Below are 13695 nucleotides of genomic sequence, written 5' to 3' on the forward strand. Positions count from 1 at the left end.
TCAGCAAACTCTCAGACCATGGGAAGGATGGCTTTATTTGGCTTCAGTCTGACAAATGGGATAGCAAAATGGTGGTTGTTGAAAGACAGGCACTACTCTGGCTAGGATTTAAAGGCCTACACTTCCTACACACAAGTTTGTAATTATCTGATAAGAACTTTAAAATACCCGATGATTTGGAAAAACAGAGAATTGGCCCAGAAGCCTCCTCTCTACTGCCTAGCCCTCACAGTGCTGGAACATACTATCAGACTCCTGGGGTGAATTATCAATAACCTTACTCATTTATGGATCCTGCATGCAACACTACCAACTAGGCAAACAAGTACGATAATGCAACTGGTGCAATAATGGCAAGTCTGTTCCATTAGGAACCAACCACTTTCTGATAAGATTTTAGGTTTGCTTCACAAGGTTAATTCATGCCTGATATTATAAACTTGGTCAAAAGCCCATGGCTTGGGAGGTCATAAGCCCTAGTGGGGAACCTACTGCTGTTTTGCTATGTGGACATGTCAAAACTGACAGCTAAATACTTATGTTTATACACACAGATTAATGCTGCTTTCAGCATTGGTCAGAGAAGCCTCCACCTGCAGTGTGTGAGTCAATGCAGAGACTCAGAACGGATCAAAGTGCTGAGAGTAACCGATCAAAGTGCTGAGAGTAAGTGCTCAGTCCTACATGGGATCTCTCTCTCTCTCTCTCTCTCTCTCTCTCTCTCTCTCATTGGGCTGGCAGACCATCTTGGAGGAGAGGGTAGAAAGAAGGATGGGAAGGAGTGCTGTGAAACACTGTCTTCTGGACATGACATGGCTGCTGCACTGACAGTGCCAGTGGTTGGAAGCCACACCCCTCCCTGAGGGGCTAACGGAAATGAATGGCCACTACGTGTGGGGAAAGTCATATTCTTCAGTGGTGTGGCCACAGGAAGTTACCCTTCTTGAAGTCAGTAAGCCCCCACTCAAGCCCACGCAGATAACACTAATTAAATAGTGAGCCACATGCAAAAAAAAAACTTTTAAAAAAGACACAAAATTAGGAGGACCTTACTGGTAAGAAGGGGGGGGGGGGATAGGAAGATGAAGGGGGAGGAGGTGATCAAACTACAATTGGGAAGAAAATAAATTTTTTTATTTCATTATATAGCCCCAGCTGGCCTGGAACTTGGTATGTAAACCAGGCTGGCCTGGTTGAACTCAGAGATTCACCTGGCTCTGCCTCCCAAGTGCTGGGAGTAAAGACATGCACCTTGCTAACCCTTCCAGCGCAAATGGTGCTGATTTATATTATGTGCCCACCTCAAAGAGGCCACGGATGGGACTCCTTTCCAAAAGCAGGGCAGCCGGCTCCAAGTTCTGACAGACCGCATTTAGGGTGAGAAGCAAGCAACTTTTTAGAAGCAGTCTGTCTTCTGAAGAGTGAACATAAACAGTGAAAGGTTAGCTTAGGTGAGTATCCTCTTTACATGCACAGAAGGGGAAAAAAAGAACTTTTTCTAATTAATGAAATTACAACTTTTACTTTGTTTTTCCATTTTGTCATTCATAGGTAATTACTTATGCATATTAAAAAACAATTAAATAGGGCTGGGCATGGTGGCATGTACCTTTACCCCAGCACTCGGGAGGTACAGGCAGGCAGATCTCGGAGTTCAAGGCCAGCGTGGTCTACACAATGAGTTCCAGGCCAGCTGGGCTACAGGGAGACCCTGGCTCAAAAGAATAAATAAATATATAAACATCAACACAAAAGCAATCAAAAGTCAACTGATCATCAACTCTAGGCAAAAAAAGAAGAAAAAAGGAAGAAAAACACTCATTCTCATTCAAACATAATTTGCTACAAAACAAAAAATAAAAATACCAACCAACTCAACATGTACATTCAAATGCCACTAAGTTAATTCAAATTGAATGTTGAATGTTTAACATTTTACATTTAGACACCAGATCCTCCATAAAGTAGCTGGATTCAAAAACAAAATTCATTTCTTTGAACTGTCCCCTTAAAATTGAGTCTCTCATAGCCTTGTCTAAAGTTCACAAACTTACCCACCACTCCACATCTATTCAGAACTTTTAAAAACAAAACTAAATCCTACTTCCCAAATATCATCTGAACATATGCACCACCTTCTTTTCCACCACCATTACTGCCCCTGGAGTTGTACTGGTATATGTATATATATATATATTTATTATTATTTTATGTGTATGAGTGTTTTGTCTGCATGTAAGTGCACCTGTGTTGTGCAATACCTGAGGAGGTCAGAAGAGGAAGTCGGATTCCCTGGAACTGGAGTTACAGACAGTTGTTAGCTGCCATGTGGGTCCTCTGCAAGAGCAGCCAGTGCTCTTAACCACTGAGCCATCTCTCCAGCCCCTGTATTGGTGATATTTTCTCGTAGCAGCACGGAATTTTTTATTAAATGATTAAAATTAAAAGGCTGGGAAGGTTACATAACAATAAAAAGTGCCAGACGGGAAACCTTCCTTTGAGTTGTTGGCTGAGGTAATCCAAGAGACTACCAAAACTGCACAGGTTATTGCCACAGTCCTTGATTGCCTCCCAGAACTCGATGGTAATACCCTATTGCTGAAGACAGAACCTACAATGGATACAGGATTTGAAGCAACAGAGCTGGAGCTAACCTGGAAGCCACCTCCTATGAAGGCTAGCTTTCATAGCTTCAGAGAACATCAATCAATGGTCCAACCCCAGCTCCAAGGCCTAAAAACCACAACAATCACCAGCATAGCAAAAGACATTGGTGCAGTAGCAGCACTTTTATCATGGGGGTAATCAATAATTGGACTTAAAACCCTGTGTCCCCAGGAGCCTGGTTCCTCTGAGGGGTGGGGACTGCTGCAGAGAATTGACTACGTTGAGTTAGCCAAGGAGGGAGGGGCTTTTGGCACCATCTTGCATAGAAGCAGCACAGAAAGGAATGGCCCAGTGTCTCAACCGCGTAGACCCGAGATGGGGAATTTACCAACTTGGGGTAAGACCACGCACCCACAAGGTGTGGGCAAAAGCTAACAGTGACTGTGGGCAGGGCATAGAAGAAATCTGGACCGGTGGGCCCCACGGAAGGGGGTGCAGGGTGTTCACCTTGGTATGGAGCACTGGGTGTTTTCCTTTTTAAGTTCCTCTATTCCCCCTCCCCAGGATATAAACTATGAAAAAATTCAGATAAAGATGTGCTATGTGGCTTGTCTACCTGCACCAGGAGCAAAGGACCCTAAGAAAACTTGGGAGACAAGCCCACTCAATGGGAGGCACTGTAAAGCTAGCCAAATACACATGGCTGAAGAGGTCACAGATCTTAGAGAGAACCCCAAGGTGCTCACATCCCTAGACAAATGTAATTTCTTACTATGTGCAAAATATGAATCCTTAAATTTATAGATAAGTATTCCAGTCACCACCTATCAAAGAAGCTTCTTTCTCAAGAGACAGAGATAATTACAAAGTTCCACAACTAGTCATACACAGAGATTGTCTGTGAATGGCCCAAGCATAAGTGGCACATCCAGGATGCAACCTCTGCACCTAAGGCTCATAGAACATAGAATAAAGGATGAAGAGAACACTAATGCATCTTTCAATTCTCATCAATGAAGGTCCATCATGCAACAGAGGGCCATGAACACTAAAGATCACAAATGCCCAAAACACAGAGAATAAGCATCTGCAAAGTGTGGGTCCTTGGACAGGTCTTCTATATTAAAATCCACCAACCCAGGGTTCAGGAACCATTGCAGAAGATGGGGTGGAAAGATTGTAAGAGCCAGGGAAGAGGTGTATGACCACATGGAAATAGTCCTACAGGCTCCTGGGACTTTTCTCATACAAACCTACAGCAATGGTATCAGCATGCACAAGACCCATGCAAACGTAGGCAGACAAAAGCCCAGCAAAGAACTGTGGAAATGAACAGGGGCCACAATCCTAGTGGGAGAATTTATTGGCAGCTGATTACTGCTGGGTAAGGAAGAACTGATTTTCTTAAAGGGAGGGACTCTAGATAGTCTAGATAGACTCTTGCACTGAGGGACATCTGGGACTCTAACTTTACATGATAGGTCTTTACACAAATGACGGGATGTATGAACTCGAGTGAGGGAGGTATGTGAGGGGCCAAAGGGGAAGGCCATAAAGATGATTTTCTGTAATGAAATATACAAAAATTCAATTAAAAATGATTTTAAAGACTGGGAACCATGGGAACTGAACTTATCTTTAACATTTATGAAAATACACTTTCTGCTATTACGCTTTCTCTGAATGGCAAATACTTAATATGCTCAAACTTGATTTTCCTTCTCTGCAGTAGTTTCTCCCCATATATTTTCATGTTTCACTAAGCTAGCCAGATTTTCTTATGACTAAGAGTATCTTAACCAAAATCAACAAATACAGGAATTACTACTGTTTGAAATGGTATAAGTAATTAATGCTGGATAGCTTTAGTTGTCAACTTGACACATGGATTGAGGGAACCTCAATTGGTGAACTGCCTCCATTGGACTGGCTGTAGCCATGGCTGTGGGGCATCTTCTTGAGTGATGTGGGAGGGCCCAGCCCACTGTGGGTGGTGCCACCCCTGTGCAGGTGGGCCTATGTTGTATAAGAAAGCAGGCTGAACAGGGGCCAGGGGAGCAAGCCAATAAGCAGCGTTCCTCCATGGCCTGTGTTTCAGCTCCTGCCTCCAGGTTCCTGCCCTGAGTTCCTACCTTGGGCTCCCAGATGAACTGTGACTCAGAAGAGGAAAGGCAAATAAACCCTTTCCTCCCCAAGTTGGTGTTGGTCAGAGTGTTTTGTCACAGCAATTGAAAAGAAACTAGAACAGTAATTAAGAATGTGACCTCTGGAATCAAACTAACATGAATCCTGCCTCTGCCATTTCACAAGCTATTTAGTTTTCTGTCTCTAAACTTCGTCATCTGTAATATCACAATACCTACCTTCAGTTCTTAAAGTGACTAAGTGAATTAATACATGTAAAACTGAAGATGGTACCAATGGGAATGGTTTTTCTGGGAATCACAAATTGAACCTTTAACCAAGTTAATAAAATGATTTGAGATCACTTAGAACTATGTATTCAATCTGTTTTCTTACTGTGCACTCAGCTTGTTTAAATTTAACTAGCCTTCAAGAAAAGCATAGGTGCTAGAGAGATGACTCAGCAGTTAAGAGCACTGGTTGCTTTTGCAGAAGATCCAGGTTCAAACCTGGATCAAACCAGCACCTACATGGCAGCTAACAACCGTCCCTAATTCCAGTCCCAGGGGATCAGATGCACTCTTTTGTCCTCCATGAGCACTGCACAATATGGATGCATTTACATATATGCAGGCCTAACACTAATACACATAAAACAAAAATAAATTTTAAAACAATTTAAAAAAAGAAAATACTATGTTTTAGTTTCCCAATGCAATTAACTCTCATGAGCTAAGATGAATGCATAGCTTTTATCTTATACCATGTTCCCTATTTCTCCCTCAGGACCCTCCCATGCCCCTGACTCGGAACAATATATATGTACCTAAGATGTGGTAATCAGGCCTTCTCCACAAATGCTGATAATAGCACACAGGCAAAAGTTGACGGCATCTGTGCTTTTGTATGCTATTTTGGGTCAAAGGGTCAGAAAAATAACTTCTTCCTTGTAAACTCTAAAGATTCTTTTTCGTTATTTTTTAAATTTTATGTGATTGAGTATTGCCTGAATGCATATGTGTGCCCGCCCATGTAATGCCTATGAAAGTGAGAAGGGGGCATCATACCCTCTAGAACTAGAGTTGTTAGTGGCCATGTGGGAACAGAACTGGGGTGCTCTGTAAGAGATCGCTGAGCCATCTCGCCAGGCCCTAGTTATAAATTCTTTAAGACAAAGTTCCTCATCCCTGTCCTATACCATGATTGATATGCTTAATAAATATGAAGGAAGCCCTTTGCTCAAGACAATTCTGGCGATGTAGAGATGGGTTAGCAGCTTTTGCAGAAGATCCAGGTTCAAACCTGGATCAAACCAGCACTAACAACTACATGGCAGCTAACAACTATCCCTAACTCCAGATCCAAGGAATCTGATGCCCTCTTCTGGCCTCCTCATGCATGCATACATATGATGCACTTAACATACATGCAGACAAAACACATAAAAATATACAAATTAAAAAAAAAAAAAAGGAGAACAGTTCTGAGAGAAATCAGAAGGAACAGTTCTGAGAACAGATCAGGCTCACTCATGGTTAAACAACTCCAGGAGTCAGACTTTTTTATGTAGCATCACCTGGTACAGGGCAAGTAATTATAAATGCTGATCATTACTGTATATAAAAGTATTATTACTAATATTCACAGAGGAATTATAGAAAATGTTTTCATGGAAAAACAGTCAATTAAAAAAAGCAATTGGCGATGGAGATGAAACAACAGCAATAAAATCTCTATAAATAAAGTTAATAGCCTCTAAACACAAATTAATAAACTGGAATTAAGACTCAGTCAAGGGACTCCATCAGAATGGATAATAAAAGGACAAAGAGAAGAAAACATTCAAAAAGTATGAAATCTGTTACATAATACAGATGAATCTGTATAATGACTGACCTCAACAAATTGAGGGGTTTTATTAAGAAACGGGTCTAATCCTGTAGAAAATGTTAAATTACAATATTCTTGAACTATCTAATTCATGTTAGTAAAACAAAGCAAAACCTCTCTTTTTGTTGTTTATTTTTGTTTTTTGAGACAGGGTCTCACTATGTAGACCAGGCTGGCCTTGAACTCACAGAGATTTGCCTACTTCTGCTTCCCAAGTGCTGGGATTAAACATAAGCCACCACGCCCAGCTAACAGAACTCCTGAAGAGGAGCTGAAAAGACAGCTCAATGGTTAAGCTCTTACCAAGGACCCAAGTTTAATTTCCAGTATTCATATCAAGCAGCTCACACCCTCCTGTAACCTCAGCTCCAGGGGGACCTGTTGCCTCTGGTCTCTGCAGGCAATTCATTCACATGCATATAACTCACCCTAAACACACACACACACACACACGCACGCACGCACGCACGCACGCACGCACAATTTAAAATAACAAAAATAAATGTTAAAAAAAACTCTTGAAGAAAAAATAAGAAAAAAATCTTGCAGGAAACTCAACTGCTGGTTTGGGGCTCACCTCCAGCCCCACCCCTCTAACATGGAGTACCTGGTCTAGCTGAGAGAAAAGGATGAAACATTCCTGATACCGATTCTTCAAAAACCTTTAAAGTTTAATGTTCATCTTAATAGCTCCAAAGCTGTCATCAGGCCTTCAGAAACTGACCAAACAGTTTTCTTTTTTCTTTTATGGTGCTTGGAATCAAATTCAGGGTCTAAAACATGGTAGGCAAGCCTCCCTCACTGAGCTACAATCCCAAGTCCTAACAGTTTTCAATTGTCCTCCCCAGTTACAGACACACTCCACATCAACTCCCCCCACCACAGCCCACAGTATCTAAGGAGGCCCAATATGAAAGGGTTGTGAAGAATAAATCAAGCAAGGACGACACTGCATGATACTGTTAGGTATTAACTGTATTGTAAAGGTTAGGTCTAAACGTTGCTTTGGGGAAAAAGTTTGTTTTTCTTCAGGTGTTGGTCACATTTTTTATGAAAATTGTCCTTTTGAAAGAAGACAGAGAAACAAAGAATAAAAAAGATGCCTACAATTCACAATGGTATGGTTATCACAAAAAATTCCTATGTCCCCAAGCCTGGTCCTGTCTCAGCTACCCAAAAGGCTGAAAGAGGAGGACTGTTGTGCCCAGGAGTTCAAGGACAATCCTAAGAAACAGTGACACATCTCCAAAAAATAAATTTCTATAATACTCACCCCTCCCTCAACATTCTGCAGAATTTGAAATGTGAGAACAATGACCATCCTAATGAAGGGGTGGGTAGCAAAAGGCAGTACTAGTGTACATTAAAGAAAGCAGAAAAACAAATGGATAGTATCTGAGAGAACACCAACTCCTAAGGATAGGAAAATTGGGTTTCCTGAAAAAAAGATTAGACAACAAGACAGGTAACATGAAGGCAGAGGTGTGTTGAAGGAGCTGTGGAATAGTGTTCCTATGGCTTTAAATATGTGCTCAGTGAACAAGCTGAACTTTGAAGATGCATATCTGGAGAGCCTTGTCTCATGAGAAAGTTTACACAAGAATGCTTGCTAAGGAGATAACTCTGGAACATGGGTGCTCCCTAGTTTCTCAGGAGACCCGCTCTGATCTCCCAGGGAGGCACACTGTGGTGATTATCTTGCTCATTGTATTTTGATGAACTGTTTTATTCCGGCCACTTTATTATTGTTCTCTGTTTGGTGGACCTTCAGCTGTAGTGCTAATGAGTGTGAGAGCACAAGCAGAGCTGCCTGTGCTTTTGGCACTCCTATGTGCAGCCATACGGGTCCCCTGGTTAGTCACACATCTCTGTGACAATCCATTCAGGTCCCATGGCTGACCCCCTGGTGGCCACAGTGTATTTCTGAAAATACGGCAGCAGTTTCAGAATTAGGAATGACCAGAAGTGGGACAACATCAAGTCATAGCTGCCCTTGCTTGGACTCTAAGAAACCCCATATTGATCAGAGTTCTAAACTTCCTTTTTAGACTATAGTTCACAAACCTAATAGCTTTATGTGTTGGCATCTGAAGAATTAGAGGAAAAAGCAATGAAATACTGATCAGCCTGTCTCAAGTTTAACATTGGCTACAAGTGGAAACAGAATTCTACAAACATCCAGGAATTCCTTCTATAATGATGTGATTAATACAAGATCACAGTCTCATAGACTTGAGTCCAGCTGAAAGTCTTGCCAGTGCAATGCTTTAAAAACTCTAACAAAGCCAGTTCTTCACTACTAAACAATGGCACAGATGCCAAAATGAAGATATAGAATTATTTTTAAAGTTGTTCTTCTGAAGGGCTGAAGATATGACTTGGTGTACTGCTCTTGCAGAGGACCCAAGATGGGTTCCCAGTACACACATCTGACAGCTCGCAACCACATATAACTCCAGTTTCAGAGGAATCTGATGCCTCTAGCCTCTGTGGCCCCTCTACTCATGTGCACGTACTCACACTCAAACACACACAGACACATACACACACACAATTAAAAATAAAAACTAAATCATTTTATGAAATTGTTATTTTCTGTTTCACAACATAGCTAAAGAAAACATTAAAGTCTGCTTTAAATAATTACTAGGTAAGTTTCAAACACCTGACACTAATTGTTTAATCAAATTTTTAACTTTCCTAGATAATCTCCTAGATAAAATAATTCACACTAAATCTAATAAGTTGTAAAAATAAAAACTGAAAATCCATTAAGTAATTTCCTTTGCTAATGTACTAATAATTTAAAGAAGCATTACCTAATCCAATGTCAGAGTTGATTATTAATTTATCACAGAAAAATTAAGTTTTATAGTCTATGTGCTACTGAACATATCCAAAAATAATTACTAAAACAGTCTATAATCTTTAAAAACAATTTTAGAGAAAAATTCAGAATGTTTTATTACGTTTATTTTTGTGGAGTGTGTGTGCACGCACACTTGCATGTATGTGTGTAGGCAAGAGCATGCCATAGTACACGTGGAAGTCAGAGGACAACTTTCGAGAATTGGTTCTCTCCTTCCACCATGTGGGTCTAGGGGATTGACCTCCAGACTTGGTGACAAGCACATTCATCTGCTAAGCCATCTCCCTAGCCCTAGAATGTTTCTTAATTAAAATGAGAAACTTGAATGCCACAAAGTATCTTAAAATCTAATCACTATATTGATAGCCTTTATTAAAAGTGCCCTTTTCTTTTAAAAACAGAATCTTTCACTTACATAATATTACCATTACCTCTGTCAAACATTTTTAGCTAGTAAAGTATCAAATACTTGGGAATAAACAATACTATTTTATTACTAGCAAGTTAAAATCATCTTGAAAAATTAATTTATATGTATAGCCCAAATAAAAAAGCAAAGATATGAATTAAGATTGTAATCTATAAAGCAAAGAAACTCAGGTATCCTTACATTCAGAGTTATGCTAAGACATGATCAACTACCTTCTTTTGAGATTAGGATGGCCTGCCTTTGAACGAGTAGAACCTGAGCCTTGGAGATCAAACCACAACCTCTACTTATTGATGAGACCCTGAACACGGACTCTCAGGACCCTGAAGTGTGGAACTGCATGGTTAGTAGAGGAAGTTCACCAGATCAAAAAGGCTGACTGTGCTCCTTGTTCTAAGAAAGGCATCTTAACTGCCCTGTCCTTAGAATGTAAACATCTTGATCAATACATCACCAGACACACACAATAACTGAGTAAGGTCCTGCTTTGTAACAGCCTTAGCATACACCAGCTAAAAGCTACTGTTCCTGTTTTTCATCTAATTATTTCTGAAGCTTTATACACAACTGCAATGCCAAATGTAACTGCTAGCTCCTCTTCTGTATAAAAACTTGGACTTCTAATAACATGAACTTGTTGGGAGACACATGAGTCCCCAGAGTCTTAACTTTGCATGTCTCCAGCTAAGCCTCTTACTTGAGGAGCTCCAGAAGGTCCCCGCACCTTCTTAGCAAACTTGAAAGATCCTTGGAAAGGCTCAGAGCTGAAAACGTTCCCTACTTCCCAAAGATGGCTGTCTGAGGTCATTTCTGGCCAACTCAAGCAAAGTTAATCACCACTGCTTTATTCTAGCTCTACACAGTGCATATAACAACAGATATTATCATAGTGTGTTGCCATTTCTATGTCTTAATCTTGAGCTTGACCATGAGATCCTTAACGAAGAAAAGAATGTCTTATTCCTATTTACTTCTCTATCATCAATGGTGATATTATACCTAACATTATTTTATCAAATTCCTTTATCAAGCCTTTTCCTGAGCATCATTACAGATCAAGGGTCTGCAAACTAAGATGAAGGTCTAAATTCAACTCACAACTTGGTCTGCACAGTCCAAGAGTTAGCAATGCTTCTGTTTTTTAAATGGCTGGGGGAAAAAATCAAAGAACATTAACATCTTGTGATAGGTGAAAATATAAAATCAAATTTCAATGTCTATAATGAAGCTTTCTTAGAACACAACCATGCTGTTTCATTAGGTATTACCTATGACTGTTTCATGCTACAAGGGTCAATCTAAGCTGACACAGATACTATTCATACTGCAAAACATAAAATATGTATTATCTCACTCTTTACAGAAAAGGTTCATCTACTAATTTCTATTACCAGCTAGAGAAAGTAGAAGTGAAAGAAGTCTATCTTTTATGTAACATTTACTGGAGGACTTGTGCGTCAAATATTATAGAACAAAAAAAGTGTATTACTTCCACTGACTTCACATAAATCAAAATATGTTATAATTCCAGTTGGGGGACCGAGTCTGGAGAAGGGTAAAATGGAATTTCTGAGCAGAGAGAAAACAGCCACAATATGGCTGAATTCAGGTGTGTGCCCAGATGACATTGTAAAGGCAGAAACTGGAAACAGACTGTGGATTGCCGTTATGTGTACTTAGACACTGTATATGCCACTGAACTTTTTATACCTGAGTGTGAACTGCCTGGCAAGGACAGGTCACAAGCCCACTCACTTCCCCACCCCCCAGCTCCTAAATTTCTATCCCCAGCCTCACTCTCAACTGTGCTCATCATTCCTACTCACTGAGAAAGCACAAGCAATCAGGAGGAGCTCCCCACCTACTCACCTACCCATGCCTGCAGTAATGTGCATTTCAGCTTAAACCTCAAGACTCCATGTTTACCAGAACTCTAAACCACAAAAACTTAAATACAGTCTGCTATCAGCTATACTTTTAATTTTTTGAAAAGCACTGTTAACCTACCTGGCAGTGACCTGAAAGAAATTCCTACCCAGCTACATTACTGGCATTTTAATGGGTACAATAAACCATTTAACTTGGCAGGAAATAAATTATAAATGCTTTCTTCTTTGATGCTCTATAATTTACTGAAAGTGGTGAGATAATAAAACAAAATACTAATGTCAATAAAATTTAACCTAAATTGTATGACAGCATTTCTTGCTGGAGAAAAGAATGCAATGGAACCACATGGCAAGCTACCTAGCAAGTTACACATATTTACCAAATACAAATGTTTGTGATTAAAACTGCTTTCAATCCAATTTCCACACTAGTAAAGACTACAATTTATATTATGAAATTCTTTTATTTAATCATTCCTTCAATTAAACTCAATGACAGATATTACAAACTGTACTTGGTACCCTTCCCATACACACAAAAAAATACTATCTGGGGTTGGAGAGACAGATCAGGAGTTAAGAGCAGAGGACCTGAGTTTGATTCCCAGCACCTACATGGCCACTAACTACTGTCTGTAACTCCTGTTTCAGGGGATCTGACGTACTCTTTTGACTTCTGTGGGTACTGTACAACGCAGGTGCACTTACATATATGCAAGCAATACACTCATACATATAAAACAAAAATAAGGGGCTAGAGAGATGACTCAGTGGTTACAAAACTGACTGTTCTTGCAGAAGACCTGGGTTCGAATCCCAGCACCCACATGGCAGCTAACAACTGTCAGTAACTCCAGTTCCAGGGGATCCGACAGCCTCTTCTGTCCTTCATGGATATTGAACAACACAGGTGCAATACACACATACACATAAAATAAAAACAATAAATAAAATTTTAAAAATAATAAATAAAATATTTTTAAATACTATCTTGGGCTTGGAGAGGTGGCTCAGTGGTTAGGAGCCCTGGCTGCTTCTGCAGAGGACCCAGTTTCGTTTGACCTCCATAGGCAGTGCATGACATAGATGCACTCACATACATGCAGGCAATACACTCATACACATAAAATAAAAATAAAAAATACTATCTGTAACAAAAGACACAACAAAGTAATGTAGTAATAAATTTATACTGACTTTAAGATTACCCCTATGGACAATATTATTTGATGTTTGGGGCTTTCAACAGCACACCGACTAAACCCACTTTGAAGAATAATGTCTCTAGTCTGATTTTAAGGCAAATACCTACAAAGTGTCCTTCTAATCTCCTATGAAGAGATACATAATGGTCTCTGGACAAATATACAGTGGGAAAAGCACCCGAATTAAAAGTCTGAGACAGAAACTCGGCTCCTTTCCTAGCCGGGACTTTGACAGAGTTGCTGAACCTCTTTATGACCCATTTCTACATCTGCTCAACCAGACCATGTCCAACCTCACAGGGTGTCAGGATTAAATGAACTCATACTGAGCCTGGCTCCTCCCTTAGCTCCCACAGGAACAAAGCTGTCTTCATGCCCAGTGCTCAACCCTCTGAAAACCTCAAGCCCAGCCTTCCTCCTTCAACCTCGAACTGCAGCCCAAACTTTCCCATCCGGCTTGCTTTTCCTTCCCGGAAGTATTTCCACACCTGGGGGCTTTGTAGGTGTGCTGCGGAATTAAGATATTTAACACCCCCCCAAGCCAAGTCACAACCCTGGTCTTCCCCATCACCACCACCCGGCCCACCACTTACTTCCCACCTGCCCCATCAGTACCCGTCCTCCCCCACCTGCCCCCCCACCTGCCCCATCACTGCCTGTCCTCCCCAACCTGCCCCCCCA

At 40.6% G+C, this 13695-nt stretch overlaps 1 protein-coding gene across 2 annotated transcripts in view; it reads right to left on the bottom strand.

The window, feature by feature from the left end:
* Nucleotides 1-13695, bottom strand: part of Abca5 (ATP binding cassette subfamily A member 5) — a 97332-nt gene that overhangs the window by 83013 nt on the left and 624 nt on the right. The window contains exon 2 of one of the 2 annotated variants that reach the window (XM_029568369.1): nucleotides 1302-1414. The exons of the other annotated variant lie outside the window; for it this stretch is intronic. The gene's annotated coding sequence lies outside the window, so the exon portion shown is untranslated. The remainder of the gene's footprint in view (nucleotides 1-1301; nucleotides 1415-13695) is intronic. 2 annotated transcript variants of the gene reach the window in all.

Source organism: Nannospalax galili, unplaced genomic scaffold (genome assembly GCF_000622305.1).
Source record: "Nannospalax galili isolate Female #2095 unplaced genomic scaffold, S.galili_v1.0 scaffold781, whole genome shotgun sequence".
In the NCBI taxonomy this organism is placed as follows: Eukaryota; Metazoa; Chordata; class Mammalia; order Rodentia; family Spalacidae; genus Nannospalax; species Nannospalax galili.